Source organism: Bombus pascuorum, chromosome 17, assembly GCF_905332965.1.
Source record: "Bombus pascuorum chromosome 17, iyBomPasc1.1, whole genome shotgun sequence".
In the NCBI taxonomy this organism is placed as follows: Eukaryota; Metazoa; Arthropoda; class Insecta; order Hymenoptera; family Apidae; genus Bombus; species Bombus pascuorum.
The window spans coordinates 2,390,626-2,408,348 of record NC_083504.1 but is presented as its reverse complement, the minus strand read 5'-3'; the positions used below and the strand labels follow the sequence as shown (position 1 = coordinate 2,408,348).

The 17,723-nt window shown below is 40.8% G+C and overlaps 1 protein-coding gene across 1 annotated transcript in view; it reads left to right on the top strand.

The window, feature by feature from the left end:
* Positions 1-1,488: 1,488 nt before the first annotated feature.
* The window catches only part of LOC132915490 (homeotic protein Sex combs reduced), a 219,472-nt gene continuing 203,237 nt past the window's right edge, over positions 1,489-17,723 (top strand). Inside the window, exon 1 of the mRNA XM_060975342.1 lies at positions 1,489-1,506. The gene's annotated coding sequence lies outside the window, so the exon portion shown is untranslated. The remainder of the gene's footprint in view (positions 1,507-17,723) is intronic.

Below are 17,723 nucleotides of genomic sequence, written 5' to 3'. Positions count from 1 at the left end.
CAACGTAGTTGGTCAGGTTGGACGAGGTTCCTTGATCTTTGCACGACCACCGTGCGCATTTAGTAGCAACTGGTTGCAGTAGCAAGAATTAGCAATTAATCTTTCGGTCGGTATATTGCGACGAATCAGAGAAGGGGGACACGGTCAGGGAGGAGGGGAGAAAAGGGCAGATAGGACGAGGTGGAGGATGCGAGCAAGAGATACGCGGAGAGGCCACGCTAAAGAGGGTACCGGTCGGAAGACAGAGAGGGAAATGGTGGAAGGTAGAGCATTGGGGAGGCAAAGGGAAGAGAGTAGTTACAGACCGGGCATTATGCAAACGACGCAACAATTAGACCGTGGTCTTCCACCGGTTATTTAGTATTTAATATAATTTACCCCGGCGTCGGCTACATAATGGCTATCTTCACACATTCCACCAAGACTTTCGAATATCCAACAGGTATCCAGCTGTCGTTGTTGTCGGTCGTTGCTGCGTCACTTTCAAACGATTAATGTCATACGAGATGCTGGATCTCTGGCGAACGTTCTTGTTAACGATTAAACCACGATAGACGTCTCTGTCTCTTTCCCTCTTTTTCCTCTCGATGTTTTCGTCAACCTCGAATATATATGTGTTTGTAAGAACGTCTAACGATCGTAGCGTTTTATGAAACCTATATGATATATACTGTCTTTCACGAAAACATTGGCGGATCGTGGAGAGAAAAGAACGATTCACCGGAACAAAAGCGTATCACTAGCGTTGATCCTGCAGTGTCCGATAAATCCCTAGGCTGGTGGACGAGAAAGGAAGAAAAAAGAAGGAGAAAGACTCTGGGAGAGCCTTCAATTTCCTCGTCACGAAGCGGGCCAACAAAAGCATTCCGGCCAGATAAATTTCTACGCCGGTCGCTTTTCGCGTCAGCCCTTCGACAACCTTCAGGTTGCTCACAAAGGAGCACACAGCGATGGCGGTGGGCAGCGCGAGCGGTAGGCAGGTCCCTCGGGACGCTGCCTCTCTCTCCCTCTCCAACCCTTGTCGGCTGTGTCTCCCTTCCACCTTGTCCCTTTCTCTGTCGACCAGCAACGAGAAAGACAGAAATAGCGGTAAAGCAACGAAAAGAGAAAGAGGGGCATCGCATCTTGCTCCGCAGGACTCTCGCTCTCGCCACCGGCGCCCCCGCTATTTATTTTCCAGGATTTCAGAGTCCGAAGCCATTAATCTCCGCTCCGCAGCGTCAGTGGAGCGCGTCAGGGCGACGTCGGGGTGCGTGGCGTCGGCGACGTCGCTCTGCTCTTAGCCGCAGCCTCGTGTACAGCGCCGTGGCAGCCTGCTGCTGCGGAGAATACAGAGAAAGCAAGATGGAACGATCGGCAGGGGAGGAGGTAAACGGCAAACCGGGAGATGAGGTGTCGGTAGAAGAGAGGTCGGCAGAAACATGGAGTGAGAGAAAGAAGCAGTGAAAGGAGAGGGGGGAAAGGTAGTTCTGGCAGGGGGTGGTGGTAAGGCACGGGATATGGGAAGTTCTCTTTGGGTTTTGGAGGGGGTGCTGATGGCGGCGACGAGAGGGGAACGTTGCTACGGCCAAGTTATGCAAAAAACGTCTATTCGTGAAAGGATGCTGCGAGGAAGGTGGAAGACATTAGTATCGTCAGATTTCGAACCCCCTCTTCAGGTCCCAGCGTGATGGTCTTTTGATGTCCGTTCGCTGCCTCGATTTGCCGCGTCCGTTCCCGGTTTAACGCTCATTACCGTATTAATGAAATTGCAATTGGCTCGCTCTATTCATCGTTCAGCAGTTCCTTTTTTTTCCCCCCCATTTACATCGAATAAATAGTTCACGTATTTTCGACCGGTTGTCTCCGAGGAAATTCATTTCAGTCGAAGAACTGTACTTACAAATTTCTCTCGTAACAAGAGCTATCGCGTGGCCTCGGCATTGAGCGTGACCCGGCCGTGATCGCGTTAATCGCGCGCCGCGCACCGTCCCGACCCCCTACGCGCCGTAATTTCGCCTTAAACAACGGTCGTTGAAGTTGTTGCTTTAAAGACACGTCGCGAATCGACGTAAATGGCTCGGTTTGGCCACGTACGCTGCGCACACCACCTCCGAACGAGCGTTTGGTGCGCGAAACAGCTTGGACAACGAGTCGACGAATCCCCGTGTCTAAATCCGCCGCGAATAAACAGGCAGAAAATGAACGGTCTTTAATTCCACGCCGACTGTAATTTGATCTTATAGGTAAAATTACACGCCGTTGTATTATCAATCTCTCTCTCCCTTTACCTCTTTTACTTCCTCTCTCCTTCACCCCCCTCTCTCTCTCTCTCTGCTGTTCGTTACGGAGGATCGACCGCGTAATTTTCAGGCTGGCTGAATCTGTAATCAGAGTGAATTCACCTGTATGGAGACGCGCGTCGATACCACGGATAAGATTGCGCAGCGCTGGAATTATCGTGCGCGTCCTTCGTACGTACGAGCTACACTTCGAGGTCCCCATTTTTCTCCTCTTCGAACGATTATAATATATATAGATACAGGCTGTGTGTTATGCATCGCTTTGCCAATTAGTCGCATTAATTACAGATTCGCCGGCAACCTTACCTTTACCATGAAATTCACCGTGTCCTCGGCCCTTGATCTCGTTGCTGAGACTCGCATCATTACCAATCGCTCATACGCATAGCCTCGTTGTTGCTGATTGAACGTAAGAAATTGATACTTTGTTTCTCTGCTTTCCGTGTACGTTTAAATAATACTCATTTTCTTACGTCCGTTTTTGAATGTAATTATGGAAATCTGAATAGTTTTTGATGGATGTGCTAGGAAAGGCAGTTCAATCACTTCTCATCCGTTAATTTCTGTGATCAGAGATCGAGTCAGTCGTTGATCATTTCAGGGAACTCGTTGCAGATCGGCTCGTTTGTTCGAGTTAACAACCGCAATAGTCTATACCGAGAACTTGATAGCAGGAAAAATAGTTGGAAAATGCAGGCTAGGAATTAGGTTGTCGCGCCGACAGACGGCAACGGAGTATCTTGACTCGATGATTTCATCCTTTGCTTCGGTTCGCAGAACTTGTCGTTTGAAAATAGAATCGCCTGGTACTTTGTATCTATCATCGTAGGGTTAATATCTCGCGTTACCCGTCATTATGATATATTTATAACTTATATTTCCTTACACTAAAATCTAGTTGCATGATCTTCGCATAAGTAGGGACATTTTTACAAAAGTTTATATCGTTGGACACAAGTGAATGGAGATTTCACCCTCTGAGTATTATAAAAGATATCTTTGGATATTTTTATATTCTGTACATTACCACGCATTTAAATTTCCCATAAATTGATAAACGTGCATGGTATCATCGATGTTCCCATTGTGTTATAAATATCGTATATAACGATATATCAATTTCATTGCCTGGTTGATAACAAAAACCAGTTTTATAGAATTTCTGGAATAATTTTCGGATGAAGCTACCTTTCTATGTGAAGCTGCCTTTATTACGAAATAAAAAAGAGAGAATACTTGAAAGTTTCCTAACCCTACTCATATTTTCGATGCACGTAACTGTGAACCAACCCTGTGGAAACTTTCTCTGCGGCGAGATCGGTGCGCGGTCGCGAGGGACAGTGAAAAACCGTTTCGCGGAGGCATCCCGATACTTTCGTTCATTAAACGTTCTATACTTAGTTTGCATAACTCAAGCCAGCCGTCGAGTGGCGTTGTCGGCGGGGTTGGGGGATAGAGGGGCTCATGAATACCATCGTTGATTGAGAATCGTGAGCGCAGCCGGGATCTCAGAAGCGGCTCTCCTCTCGTTAATTAACATTGTGCTCCATGGAGAAAGACGTCAAAGCGTCTGTCGGCTCTGACTACCAACCCCTTTTGTCCCGGACGCAGCAACCCTTCTTTCACCCCCTTTTATATTGTTTACCGCGCTCATTATGCGAAGCTTGTTATTCGTCTCTTGATGTTCTAATCGGTAGACTGTCGCGCTTCCTCTTCTTCCGCTTCTCCTTGTGTCCTGGTTTATTCGAACGAGTTCTTGGAATTTTGAATGTAGACGATAACTCGTGGAGGATACCTCGGATGATGAAAGAAGAAGAGCGACCCAGCCGCACCGTCGGCGGAATGTCTCGAGGAAATGGTGTTCCGGGGCTGATTCCGGCTTGAAAGAAAATTCCTTGTCTACGATGATCGCCAGGGATGATTGGTAACCTTCCCTGCGTCTTGCTTCTATTTTTAAAGGCGACCTCGTTTTCTTGCTCCCATACCATTTCCATTGCCGATAGATCTTGCTGACGTAAACTGGTTTCTTGGATTTTATAATCTTGGAATTTTCTCCTTTCCATAGAAAGCACGTTGCTCCAAACAATTATCGAAATACTGCGATTCAGTTTTATTACATTGCCTAAGCAAATAAAATTATACCAGACAATACTTATTAACACTAGAGGTAACACACCAATCAAATTCACTGGTTTTATAATTTCATTATAAAATTCCTACTTCTTGTTATAGTGTAGTATAGTGATCTCGTTCATTCTTAATTGTTCAAACGAGTTCTTAACATTGAATATTTTGTACGCTTTAATCCCCCATAATTGTATAAACATATAGAGAACACTTAACAACACTAGAAGTAACACAGCAGATAAATTGGCTGATTTTACAATTTTATTTTAAAATTTCTACTTTGTATTATAGTGTAGTATAGTGAATTTGGCCAACCTTAATTATTCACACGAGTTCTTAACAGTGAATATTTTGTACATTTTAATGTCGCACAATTGCATAAACATATAGAGAACACTTAACAACACTAGAATTAACACAGCAGTCAAATTCACTGGTTTTACAAATTTATTATAAAATTCCTACTTTCTGTTATAGTGTAGTATAGTGACTTCGTTCATTCTTAATTATTGAAACAAGTTCTTAACATTGAATGTTTTGTATATTTTATACTTGCACATTCTAATCTCTCATAATTGTATAAACATATAGAGAACACTTAACAACACTAGAACTAACACACCAGTCAAATTTATTGGTTTTACAATTTTATTTTCACACGAGTTCTTAACATTGAATATTTTGCACATTTTAATCCCCCATAATTGTATAAACATTTAGAGAACACTTAACAACACTAGAACTAACACAGCAGTTAAATTGGTTGGTTTTACAATTTTATTTTAAAATTCCCACTTTGTGTTATAATGTAGTATACTGAATTTTGCCAACCTTAATTATTCACACGAGTTCTTAACATTGAATATTTTGCACATTTTAATCCCCCATAATTGTATAAACATATAGAGAACACTTAACAACACTAGAACTAACACACCAGTCAAATTCACTGGTTTTACAATTTTATTTTAAAATTCTTACTTCATGTTATATTTTTTCCCTCAATGTAATGACTTTCGCATAACTAAAGGAATAGTATAATGAATTTTATTTTGTTTTTTATGTATTCAAATTGAAAATAATTTTCTATCAGTGCTACTTATACCAATACAAGTCAAAATGATCGGTACTTGTCAAAGTGTAAAAGGGTGCTGCAATCTGTCTATCGAACCCCAATTAACCAGTTTCCTCGTTTTGTACAACTTGCCACTCGTTTTTTAAATTTTTACCGCGTATCGCTCGATATGATAATATCATTTATCAGGAAAATTCCGGATCGATCGCTAGATCGCTAGATGCCAACGCTAGAAATAGCACAGCATTCGAAACGACTGCTTCTACAATTTTATAAACGTGTCAACCCTCGTTTAATAATGATGATCCCAGATGGATTAATAATAGCAAAAATGCACTACATAAAATGAAATTGCTTTTGTAAGAAAGCAACAAATCAATAAATATAAAAATATTCTATCATTAGGTATTTTTTAAAGACCAGTCATTTCACTGGTTTTGGTAGAAATAGCTTTGTGTTAGCTATCGGTAGTTCTAGTGTTAAAAGAGCGCCGAGAGATTCGGATTTCTAAGAAAGGAAAAATAAATACAGTGGCTGACGAAAGTATTCGAACGCTTACATATGCAAACTCGAATGGTTGAAATAATGTACATTAAAGTAATTTGCTTGGACAAGCAGATGTCAATAGGAAGATGGAAGTCTTAAGACTATGTCAATAAAATTTGAAAAGGATTCAACAACGTAATTAAATGGAAACCTGGAACGAGTGTTCAAATTTTAACCCTGTTACGATTCTCGAATTTTTATATTTTAATATTGTCCACATTTTAACAAACGACAAGAACTGTAATGTTCTAAAAACTGTTTAATATAAATTCAGATTTTTCTCATATTACGTACAAAGTGAAGATATTTCTCAACGTTACATGAGATAAGTAGAACATTAAGTTACACTATTCCATAACTACCGAACACCTAACGCGCTTTTTGTGCTCGACATTGTATCGCTTTCTGCTGTGCATTTTCTCACTCCTACAGACAATTTATTGTTCCTTCATTATCCCGTACTACAGAGAATACAATCCGTCACTGCTTTTGTTAAAATTTTGGCGAACATCCACGACTCGGTAATAGCAGCTGAATGTTAAATAGAACGTACCACAAGTAACGTTTATAAAAATCAAACGAACCCAGGGAACGATTCTCCGATAGTTGAAAGTATTTAAGAATACTATAATTTTGACTGTGTATATTTGCACGTGGAAAGCGCGCTGTTCATCAATAACAGTTCATTTTCTCAAGAATAACGATCTCTCAGCGGCGATGTCGTGAAGAGGGTGCGCAGGGTAATGACGGCAGCGAGCAGTCTCTCGTATTAGGAAACAAGTTTAAGACCGTGTGGTTGAGTCTGGAAACTCCGTAGCCGTGGTACAGCCCAGCGTGCCGATATTATTACTATGTAAATCACCCGTTCTCCATAGTACGCTGACGCCTACGGTGACAGCCTACCGAGTGGCCCGACGCACGATGGATGAGCTTGAGCTTCTTATTAGATATTCCTATGCGCCACCCTTCCGATCTGCAAACATGTTCCTTCATTTTGCGTCGATATACGTTGTACCCTTATCGGGGAAACTCGCCTGTTTGTGCACGTGGGCGTAGCATAATACTCGGCTGAGGAAATTGTACTTGAATTGAAATTGTCTGCTTCACTTTTTTTCTTTATTCTACTACCATGGTATTTCCAGAGTGGAATGGTATATTTAGAGGTTCATGGTGAAAATAGGTACTCGGCATCATGAGGAATAATTGGTTTGGAAAAGCGCGTTAACGGGGGTGGTGAAGTGGAATTCCGAATATCCTGTTCAGCTGCCTGTTGGAGAAAGATCGAGCGAACTTAATGTAAAACTTCCGTGACTGAACGAATGGAAAAGTGGAAGAGGGTTCCCGGAGAAAGTTATATTTAAACCATTAATTCGACTTTAATGTATCCCGGTAACGAAAGAAATTACCGCTGAGGAGAAATTGTTACCTTCGCGAGACGTCCAAGTTAAATCAAATTCTATTCCTGATACTGTGCGATAGCCTCGTGTCATTGTCTTGGAAACTTCAATAAGCAAACGTTCCGTCATTTAAACGTTTTAACAAGCCATCTTCCTCACGTTGTAGGCAAACTATATTATTCCGAAAATTTCTGTGCTATTCCGTCACACGTTTCGAGCGCGTAGCTGTGCACGAACATTTAGTCAATTCATGTACGAAGTGCAAGAACGTTCTTTACAAATTCTTACGACCTTTCACGTTATTATTATTAATTATTCAAATGATATTCTGAATTCCTATATATTTATTCGCATTATTTTCAAATGATTCATTCAGCCGTCTCATTTGCATTTATTGTCACATAAATGCTTCTTTAAAGAAGTGACAAGTGAATATCATCCTACTGCACTGACGAATGTTTCTATGAAAGAAGATCTAAAGCAACAATTATAAAATCTAAGTGACAGTAGGTTATTTTCAAATCAAAGATTCGCACGTTGGCAAAATTAAAAAGAAACGAGACAATAGTTTTCCTTGTCTCTTAGTCTCCACTTTCCCAGACACATTCTTTACACCTTTGCTGCGTAAGATAAGCGATAAGATCCGGTAATTTAGTCAAAAGAAGGAGGTATCAAGGAAGAAGCAACGGAAAACGATTGAACCGCTAGGGGTGGGTGAGACACTTGGATAGGAGGTCGCTGCTACCACCCGTCTGCCCTCAACCAACGAGTGACTACAGACATTAGTCCACTGACACCATTGACACTTTTATTAATGACATCGATGCCTGAGGCAGCATCCCCTCCAGGGGCCTGGTCTTCGTTCACCCTCGACAACCCTCCAGGGCAGATTTTCTGCCGCGGCGAATGCAGCCGCGGTAACGTCGAGGATTCGTTCCTTTCCATCTCGCAGACCTTTTTTCCCAGCATTATTGTATTCCCCGGCAAGAAGAACAGCAACTTTTCTCTCACTCTCCACTCTCATCCCGTGTCTATCTCTTCTTCACGGTCCTCCATTCTCTTCTGTGGCCTCTTTTTCTCCGCCGTGACCCTCTCGCTCCGGCGTCTCCGGTGTTCTTGTCGCCCTGGCCCCCGTTGCCGCCCTTCTTCGCCGCCTGTTCATCCATTCCTCTGTCCTGGGACCTCGCGAGGGAGCGGCTCTCAAGTTACATTGAAAAATCTGGCGGACGGCTGAAAAATTGGCGATACCTATATCATCTATTGTGCCTTGCAAGCCTCTCCAAGCTCGATCCGTTTGCCCGCAAAAAAGCGTGTATTTAAGGGATACCCTCGGTGCTCAGGCAGCCGGCGTGTAGCTGTTTCTCTCTTCTTTCCACTTCTTCGGTATCGATCGCTAATTAGAAATTATGGACCGGTTCTAATCCGTTTGCAAACGTTGCTTGTAGCCAGCCGGGACAAGCAGCACCCAGCTTGCGGAGAAATTGGGGTGGCTTTATGCGTACGCTTTGTGAATCATACGACGTTGCTTTCGAATTGATCGTTGTTTGGATACGGCCAGTCTGATTGTGATATTATTACAATTGGAAAATTGAAACATAGAGAAAAATTATAATTTTACGAGCGTTATGTTCTTTATCTTACTGTGAAATTTGCTATCGATTGTGTCATCTTTTTAGGATAAACGCACTTACGCGAGACATCTATTTTTTGAAAATTGAATATCAATCGCGAGGTTGGGCAATGAAACTGAGGAATTTATAAAGAACATAGTTTGGCTTTTGGAAAATTCATTATTTTTAGTCCTTATTCTTGTCGTATTTTTATATCTTAATTTTATCCTCTATTTTTGTTTTCTATTCTTATTCTCTAGTCTTATTATTATTGTTATTAATAGTAAAGTTAGGAAATGAAATTGAGAAATTTATAAAGAATATGGTTGGCCAGTTTGGCTTTTGGAAAATTCATTATCAATTCATTATCTTTAGTCCTTATTTGTCGTATTTTTATATCCCAATTTTATCCTCTATTTTTGTTTCCTATTCTTATTCTCTGCTCTTATTATTATTGTTATTGATAGCAAAATTGAGCAATGAAATTTATAAAGAACATAGTTGGTCAGTTTGACTTTTGGAAAATTTATTATGAATATGAGAAACAATCTTCTTTTCTGTCTTTAGTCTTTATTCTTGTCCTATACCTATTTTTATATCCTAATTTTATCCTCTATTTTTATTTCCTATTCTTATTCTCTACTCTTATTATTATTGTTATTAAGTTGGGCAATGAAATTGAGGAATTTGCAAAGAACATAGTTTGTCTTTTGGAATGAGAAATAATCTTCTTTTCTGTCTTTAGTCTTCGTTCTTGTCCTGTGCTTTAATTTTCTATTTTTATATCCCAATTTTATGCTCAATTTTTATTTACTATTTTTATTATTTACTTTTATTATTATTGTTATTAATAGCAATTGGGCACTGAAATTGAGGAATTTATAAAGAATATAGTTTGTCTTTTGGAATGAGAAATAATCTTTTCTGTCATTAGTCTTCATTCTTGTCCTGTACTTTAATTTTCTATTTTTATATCCCAATTTTATGCTCAATTTTTATTTACTATTTTTATTATTTACTTATATTATTTTTGTTATTAATAGCAATTGGGCACTGAAATTGAGGAATTTATAAAGAACATAGTTTGACTTTTAGGAAATTCATTATGAATATGGGAAACAATCTTCTTTTCTGCCTTTAGTCTTCATTCCTGTGCTGTACTTTAATTTTCTATTTTTATATCCAAATTTTATGCTCAATTTGTATTTCCTATTCTTATTCTCTGCTCTTATTATTATTGTTATTAAGTTGGGCAATGAAATTGAGAAATTTATAAAGTATATAGTTGATCAGTTTGGCTTTTGGAAAATTCATTATCAATTTATTATCTTTAGTCTTTATTCTTGTCGTATTTTTATATCCCAATTTTATTCTCTATTTTTATTCTCTACTTTTATTATTATTGTTATTAATGGCAATTGGGCACTGAAAATGAGGAATTTACAAAGAACATAGTTTGTCTTTTGGAATGAGAAATAATCTTTTCTGTTTTTAGTCTTCATTCTTGTCCTGTACCTTAATTTTCCATTCTTATATCCCAATTTTATCCTCAATTTTTGTTTCCCATTCTTATTCTCTACTCTTATTCTTTATTCTTATTCTTATTGTCCAGAGCTTTTACATTACACGGGAAGACTAAATTACTCGCAACATTTCTACTGATAATCCATTCGTCATTTTGCATAAAATATTTTACAAAATTAACCTACGATCATCGAGTACCTAAATCTACGAAAGCATCTAACGTATTACTCAAAATTAGTCGAGACCCCGTACGATACCATATTATATCTTACGATTTCAGTGGAAGTGGGGAGGCAGGAAAGAGGCAGGGTGACCCACACTCAGGACAAATAAATCTTATAAGTAGGCGGTTCACGATACTCGGATCGGCGGCCGCAAATCCGCGGATAAGCCATCGAGAACAAAAGTGGCGGAGAGAACAACGTGGTCAGAAATACGCTACGCATTCGACGGTTGGGATAAACGCGGTGAATGGTTCCATTGCACGAAGAAACGATCCGATCGAATTGTCATTACAAACGACGCGAGAATTTAGAACGTCGCTGTATATATATTGCTCGTTACTCGGTCGATCGTGCAGATATTTCGTCCTCGTTGTCGTCAGTTTTCATAAATTTCTTAACTCACGTTTGCCAGGCGCAAACTTATCGAATTTATTACTCGAATCTATTTCAAAGTGACGACGTCTGTTCGCTTGGATAGAAACGATCCAAGGAATCGAGAAACCATAGAGCCACGAAGTTGTTGCTTGAAAATTGCAGTCCATAGAGAAAGATCTTCTTAAAGACGTTATTAAGGCTATCGCGATTGCACATTATGTGAAGAGCTCCGTTAACTCGGAACACAATCTGCCATGATGTCTGTTCCATTTTGATAAGATCGTTGAATGTTGCAAAGGAATGTCGACGCTGCATGGTATACTGTTTTTCAAAATCCTGCTCATCGAACGATATAAAAGAAGCGAGGAATTTGTCTGTATTTGACTGGATGAACCGTCTTCAACAGCAACGAAGTGTCGACGCATGAGAATCCCTAGGCCGGGTAATCCGAATTCGTGATCTCCTTTGTAAAGACCTCTCGAACAGTGTTTTCCCCGAATATCCCACTTCACGTGGGAAGCACTAGGGTAAAAGGAGCAAAGGAAAGAAGAGTGTAGCGCGTGAGAGAAGGAGAGGAAGGAAGATAAGAAGCGTAGAATCGGTCTAGGCTGGGTCAGGCTCCAGCCTGCTATCTCGTCGGGTTGGAAGCGTGTGCTGATGGATGACAAATGGCTCCTCCACGACGCGTCACTCTAGGCACTGCTAGGGGCTCCTCCTATACGTGATCAACCATAGCTCTGGCTGACGTAGGGGGAGTAGGAGGGGCAGAGAGGAGAGAGAGAGAGTTGGGGTAGAAAACCGTGGCGCAACGGGGGTTGCGGCAGGATAGAGCGCGTTGCTTGAAGAGGGGTAGGAACCGACACGGGATACGGGGGTGGAAAAGGGGGGAAAGCAGCAGAAGCAGGAGGAAGGGAGTTTGAACGGGTCGGCGGAGATAAAGTGGGACGTCTGATCCTCCGTCGAGGCGAGCAAAAAGATCCTCGCGCTTCGCGTCCCAGGAGACGGAAGCCGGGAACGAGAAAAACTCCCCCAAGCCACGTCCACCCGTCCCTTCTTCGTCTCCCTTCTCCTCTTCTAGCCTCCTCCTTGTCCGATCTTCTTTCCACTCGCACCACCATCACCGACCGACGTAGCCGACGCTTTCATCCACCTTTTCCAGCACCACGAGCCACCCCTCCAACACGAAGAAAGAATCTTCGAAAGGAAAGAATCTCAACTATACCTGATCCCGTGGTCTCGTTAATTAGTTCGGAATAATCCAGTTGTATGTTTATGTAACACAAGTACGTAACGCGTGTAGGATACGTTATCGCGTCCTGAAGCTGGGTTTTTGGGGATTTGTAATTGATAGAAGAGGATAAGACCGCGAACTCGTATGAATTTATGATAGAGATTGTTCATTTTATTAGCGTGAAATGTTCGTACGTACGGTACGTTGTAGCACGAAGGGAAAATCGAGAAGATACGCAACATTTCGTTACGTCAGATTACGAATAAAGCAAACACTCGGAAGAGGTTGAAAGATGGATGACTACGTGGCTCGAGCCTCCATCATGAGCGACACGTCAGGCGGTTCGTATGAATTCTTCTTGATTGCTGGGCCGGCTGTAAGCATAACGAGCCACCCGCTACGTCCATCAACCACGCACCGGTCAATTCATTTCGGATACGAACACCGCCGTCTGACCACGCACACCGACGTACTCGCGCGCCCCTCGCAACGCGTACCACTCGTTTCCTCTCTCTTTCCATCCTTCAGGATGCACTACGCGCGTCACGGACATGCCCGCAGCGTGTACTTACGCGCCAGATATTCCCGCTGGGTTGACGCCTAACCTGCCTACCTACGGTATGCGAGATCCTCGTTTTGCTCGATTTCCTGATTTCAATCTTCGTCCAGTTCGGCCGTCGGAGACGGACACGTCGGGGGACTGATGAGCTGCTTTGTAAGCGAAATGTCAAACCAGGGCCGAGCCCGTTCCTCTGGCGGATAGAAAAATGTGCACATGGTATCGAGCCGACCTGTACAAACACAGCACGTTTTTCTCAACGAGATACACGAGGGTTCACCGAACGTATCGAGGGATAGGGGAATTCCTTCTCTTCCTTACTTTCGGTTACACCATCTGGAAACATCGTACATTGTTGGTTATTTAAATGGTGTTTTGCCGAAGAGTTTCAAGTTTGAGAAGATTCGAATTAAAATTGAAGATGTTCTCTCTGTTGACACGATACTAATAATCCGCATGATCACTAGAAATGACTGTCTCGCGCATCCAAGAATGAAGCCGTTACCAAGGCTAGTTATTAAATACCTGTCTGTCCTTTTAGCGCGAGTACGCCGCGTATAATTTGCGGACAAGTGGAGTCCGCGCGCGTTTCGCCCTTAGGTTTGCTCGTATCAATTACCGTATATAGCAGGATAGGGCCAGAAACGCAATAAAGACATTTAACATTGAGCTTTATTACAGGCGACCAGCATATCAAAGGTTCGAGTCTCCGCGTCCATAGGCAGCGTTTAATATTTTACCCGTCTCATTTTCGCTGCTCGTAAACTATTCATTTATCCGCGCCTATAATCTTGATCGAAACTACGGATTATTATCCTTCTTGTACCATCAGCCTCCCCTTTGCCGACCGCCTCTTTTCTCCCACCCCTTGCTCACCATCTTCTTACCCTTTCTCACTCTCTTTCTTCGTCTTTCCTTCTCTCTGCCCTTTCGGCTTCTACCAATTTTTACGCACGTCGCTTGGTTCCGTCCATAGCCTCGTGTTCCTGCTACGTTCTAGCGAAGACATTAATGGTTTGGGGGGGTTGGTTGGCACGAGACGAAAATATTCTAAACTCGATGCAATTGTCACTTCGTCGATGTTGAAAAAATGTGCCCCATGCGCAACGGAGACCAACGGCTACGAATTTTCCACGTTGAATTATCGATCGGTCGCTGTTTAATGCGAGCTGCGTTGTTCAGCCGTTTGCATTATGCATTTATTGGCGAGGAACGCAGGAATAATTATATAACGAGGAAAGAGGGAGGGAGGGAGGTCTGAAATTTTTCTCTACTTACCGCCACGGTGTATTGATAAACGCCGTTTCACCGTAAAAAGAGAGAAAGCCAGCCATAGGCGTAGACGCGGGGCTGATCCGCGCATACGGCCACCAATCTGCATAATATATATTAAAGTTTATTATCGTGAGCGGCCACGAATCGATACTTTGCGGTCTTTACTTACCGGGCCTGCTTTTTGTCTAAATTATACACGTCCCCTAATGTCTTAACTGAAAACGGCTCCGAATCATTATCATAATTTTGGCGTTTCTCGGGGTTCTTGTTTTCGTGGCGCACCATGCGTGCAATCATCTTTCTGGGTGGCGTCGCAACTTATTGCCGGTTTTTATACGGCGATTGAGATATCGCTGTATACTTGTCCGTTTCTTTCTTGCTTCTTCTTCTCGTTTCCTTGGCCGCTTTCACCGCGTATGTCGACCTTACCCTGCAACTGGCGTAAAAATGGCATTGTACGAAAGGTAGAAGGTACGCGAAGCTAATTATCGTTGTCCATACTTGTATGAAAATTTCAGGCGAAGCTCGTGGTGTATAAAGTTGATAAAAAAGACAATTGTAAGCTTACACGCTGGTCTCGGTGAAAATTAAACGACAGAAAAGATCGATCGTACTTTCTCGTTAACTATGGTACCGTTCTGATCGTGTTAAATGCCGTCGATTTAATTTCGTCCTTGTAATTTAATGGCGTTATTTATAAAGCAATTCGTAGGTGTATTTGTGTACGATTATTCATGCGAATCAATTAACATTATAATTTCTTCCATTTAATTGTGATTCATTCGGTTCCGGTGTACTGTAAAATTTAATTGAGTATAAAATTGATGACACTTTCGATAAATGGATAAATATCGCTGCGCGTATAATAACAAACACTTAACTTTCGCAAAATTTATTTGTATCCTGTGTAAATCCACAATTTCCTCTAAAAAGCTAATTTTTATGATTCTCAAAGCGGAAGAAAATCCATCGCGATATTTTCTATATTTTTCATCGATACGTTAAAGCAATTTTCTTTCAACGTCACCGTTCCACGCTCGACTATATTTAGCGTACGATAGAATCCACGAAAATGCAGAGTTTTTGTTTCCATTGAAGAGAAACGGGCGAGAACGGCGACTATGCAAATTCCACCCCCGAAACGACTGTCCCCTCAGTCGGTCAGACATGATTAAACACAGAATGGCGTTGTTTCAACCCCTTCCAGAACGTAGCTACCTCTGGAGGCATGCCACTCGCTGGATCCCTAGGATTCATCCCTCAGTTTAATCACTACCCCCTTGAAAACTCGCTATGGCCTCTGCTTTCGTGGCATTCAATAACACCAAGGCCACCCCTCTCGACGATGGCCCGCAGCCTTTATCGCATCTCCTTATTCCGCTTACACCCTACGAATTTATCTCGTTAGGTTTTGATTCTGTCGGCAGACAGGCCACGACTCATCCCCTAATTGCTATTCATTCTCCTTCATTGATAAACTCTTTCCCCTTAATTGGAATTATTAGCGCGGTAAGTTTCGTTGTCTAATGTCGCGGAAAGACACGCTCGTTTTCTTTATTAATTTTCTCCACAAGGATAATACTCGCTTCGATCGCTATGCTTTCGTTCGCAGCAGTTAATTAGTAGACCGTGAATCAATTTTTAGAAATTTCTCGTTTGCAGAATGTAGCTAGAGAAATGGATTCAAGCAGAAGTTTGTTTCGCGAACTAATTCGTTTCATAAATAGGACTCTGAATATTAGTAGATTCTTCTACTTTCAAGAAGCTTCGTTAGTTTCCGTGCACTTGCATATCGCGTATTTGAATTTTCTGCGTTTTAACATACAAAATTTATCTCATTTCGTACTAAGCATAAAAGATATTTAGAAAAAACGAAGCTGGCACCCCGCTGGGGGTAGCCACCCACATGCTATATTTATTTTTATTTTATTTTTTTTTCTTCACCAGTAAGATATAAACTTTACCAAATGTCCATAAGGACAAATTGTAAAATAACCAAAATAAAAAAAAAAAAAAATTTCGTACTTAGTTTCTTACAAATGAACACACAGTTATAAATTCACCAATAACGGCACAGCTATACATTAAGGTTACTGTTGTTTTACAATAATTAACAGCAAAATTATCTTTTAATACGTATTTAAACATTCCATAGGAAGCTGGAAAACAAACAAGTATAACCCCTTTTTGTCCATTTTTAATAATTACAAAGAGTCCAATAGCAGTCGTGCTGATTAGTACAGTAGTCCTGCACAGTGTCAATATTCCAATTCCGATAAGAATAGAATAATAGAGAAGAAAAGTGAATAGAGAAAGAATGTCGACTACAAAGAGAGAACACGTTAGAGGAATTGAAAAAATTTCATGGTTCGTGACAAAACGTAAGCCAGGGGTTGGTCCTAAATCTTCTGGAGAGCTAGAGAGAATGCGACAGATTGTTTCGTTGCATAGGATGCCGTAACAACCGCATTTAAACCGCTAAATGGATCGTCTTTCTCTCTATGTGTATCTCTTTAACTGTTATGTTATGGCGACTCTCCGGCTGCGCCATTCTACATCCCCTTATAGCATCGCGTTTACGTTTACGAGCACCACCGCTGACGTTTACGAGCCACCGGCTGACGTACGAGCCACTTGCTGCTCTCTTGCTTCCATTGCTGGCGCTCGCACGTTAACGTTTTGCCACCGTCGCCTCCGATCTCCGCTTCGTATTCGTATTTTAATGTTATTTTCGTCTTTTAATCTACCTTTCCCGCTTCAAGTTTCTGTCGATTCCGAATAAATTATTGAAGAATAATTTGGAAATGCTTGTATTAGGTTGTCCGAAAGGTTTCTTTCGTTTTATCAGGAAATCAATTGTTTTGTTATAAAGTAACGACGAAAGAGTTTGTTTATTTATTTTGTATTTTCTATCAGCAATTTTTCTTTCCCAATCCCATCAGCTGTTCCGATATTCTACACAAATGTTTCTTTACTACATTTTATCCTCCGTTATTGTGCGAAGTTTCTTTCGTTAAATAACAACAGATGAACAAGAATTTCTCTTTTATATTATTTTATTCATTTCGTTCTATTTTTATTCTGTTTGTGCATAATTCAAAGAATTAATATAAATTAAAATAAAATAAAATAAATATAAGATAAAAATAAAATAAATATAAAATAAAATTAATATAAAATAAAATAAGGAATTAATATAAAAAACATCGTGCGTCTATTATTTTCTTCTAAAACGAGAGAAATTGATAGAAAAGAAATAAAATTCGATAAAAATAAATAAGAAAACTCATCGTCACTTTATAACAAAATAATTAATTTCTTAATATAGTCATAAATAAAGTACGCAAAATGAAAGTATTCCGTGCACACTTAGAGCATCTGAAAATAAACTACCGAGACTAGGAAATTACAATTTTTTTTATTACTTTAACAGACACATAATTATGTCTATTTATAATTACACGTATCTATAATAATATCGATGTCTGTTCTGTCGGA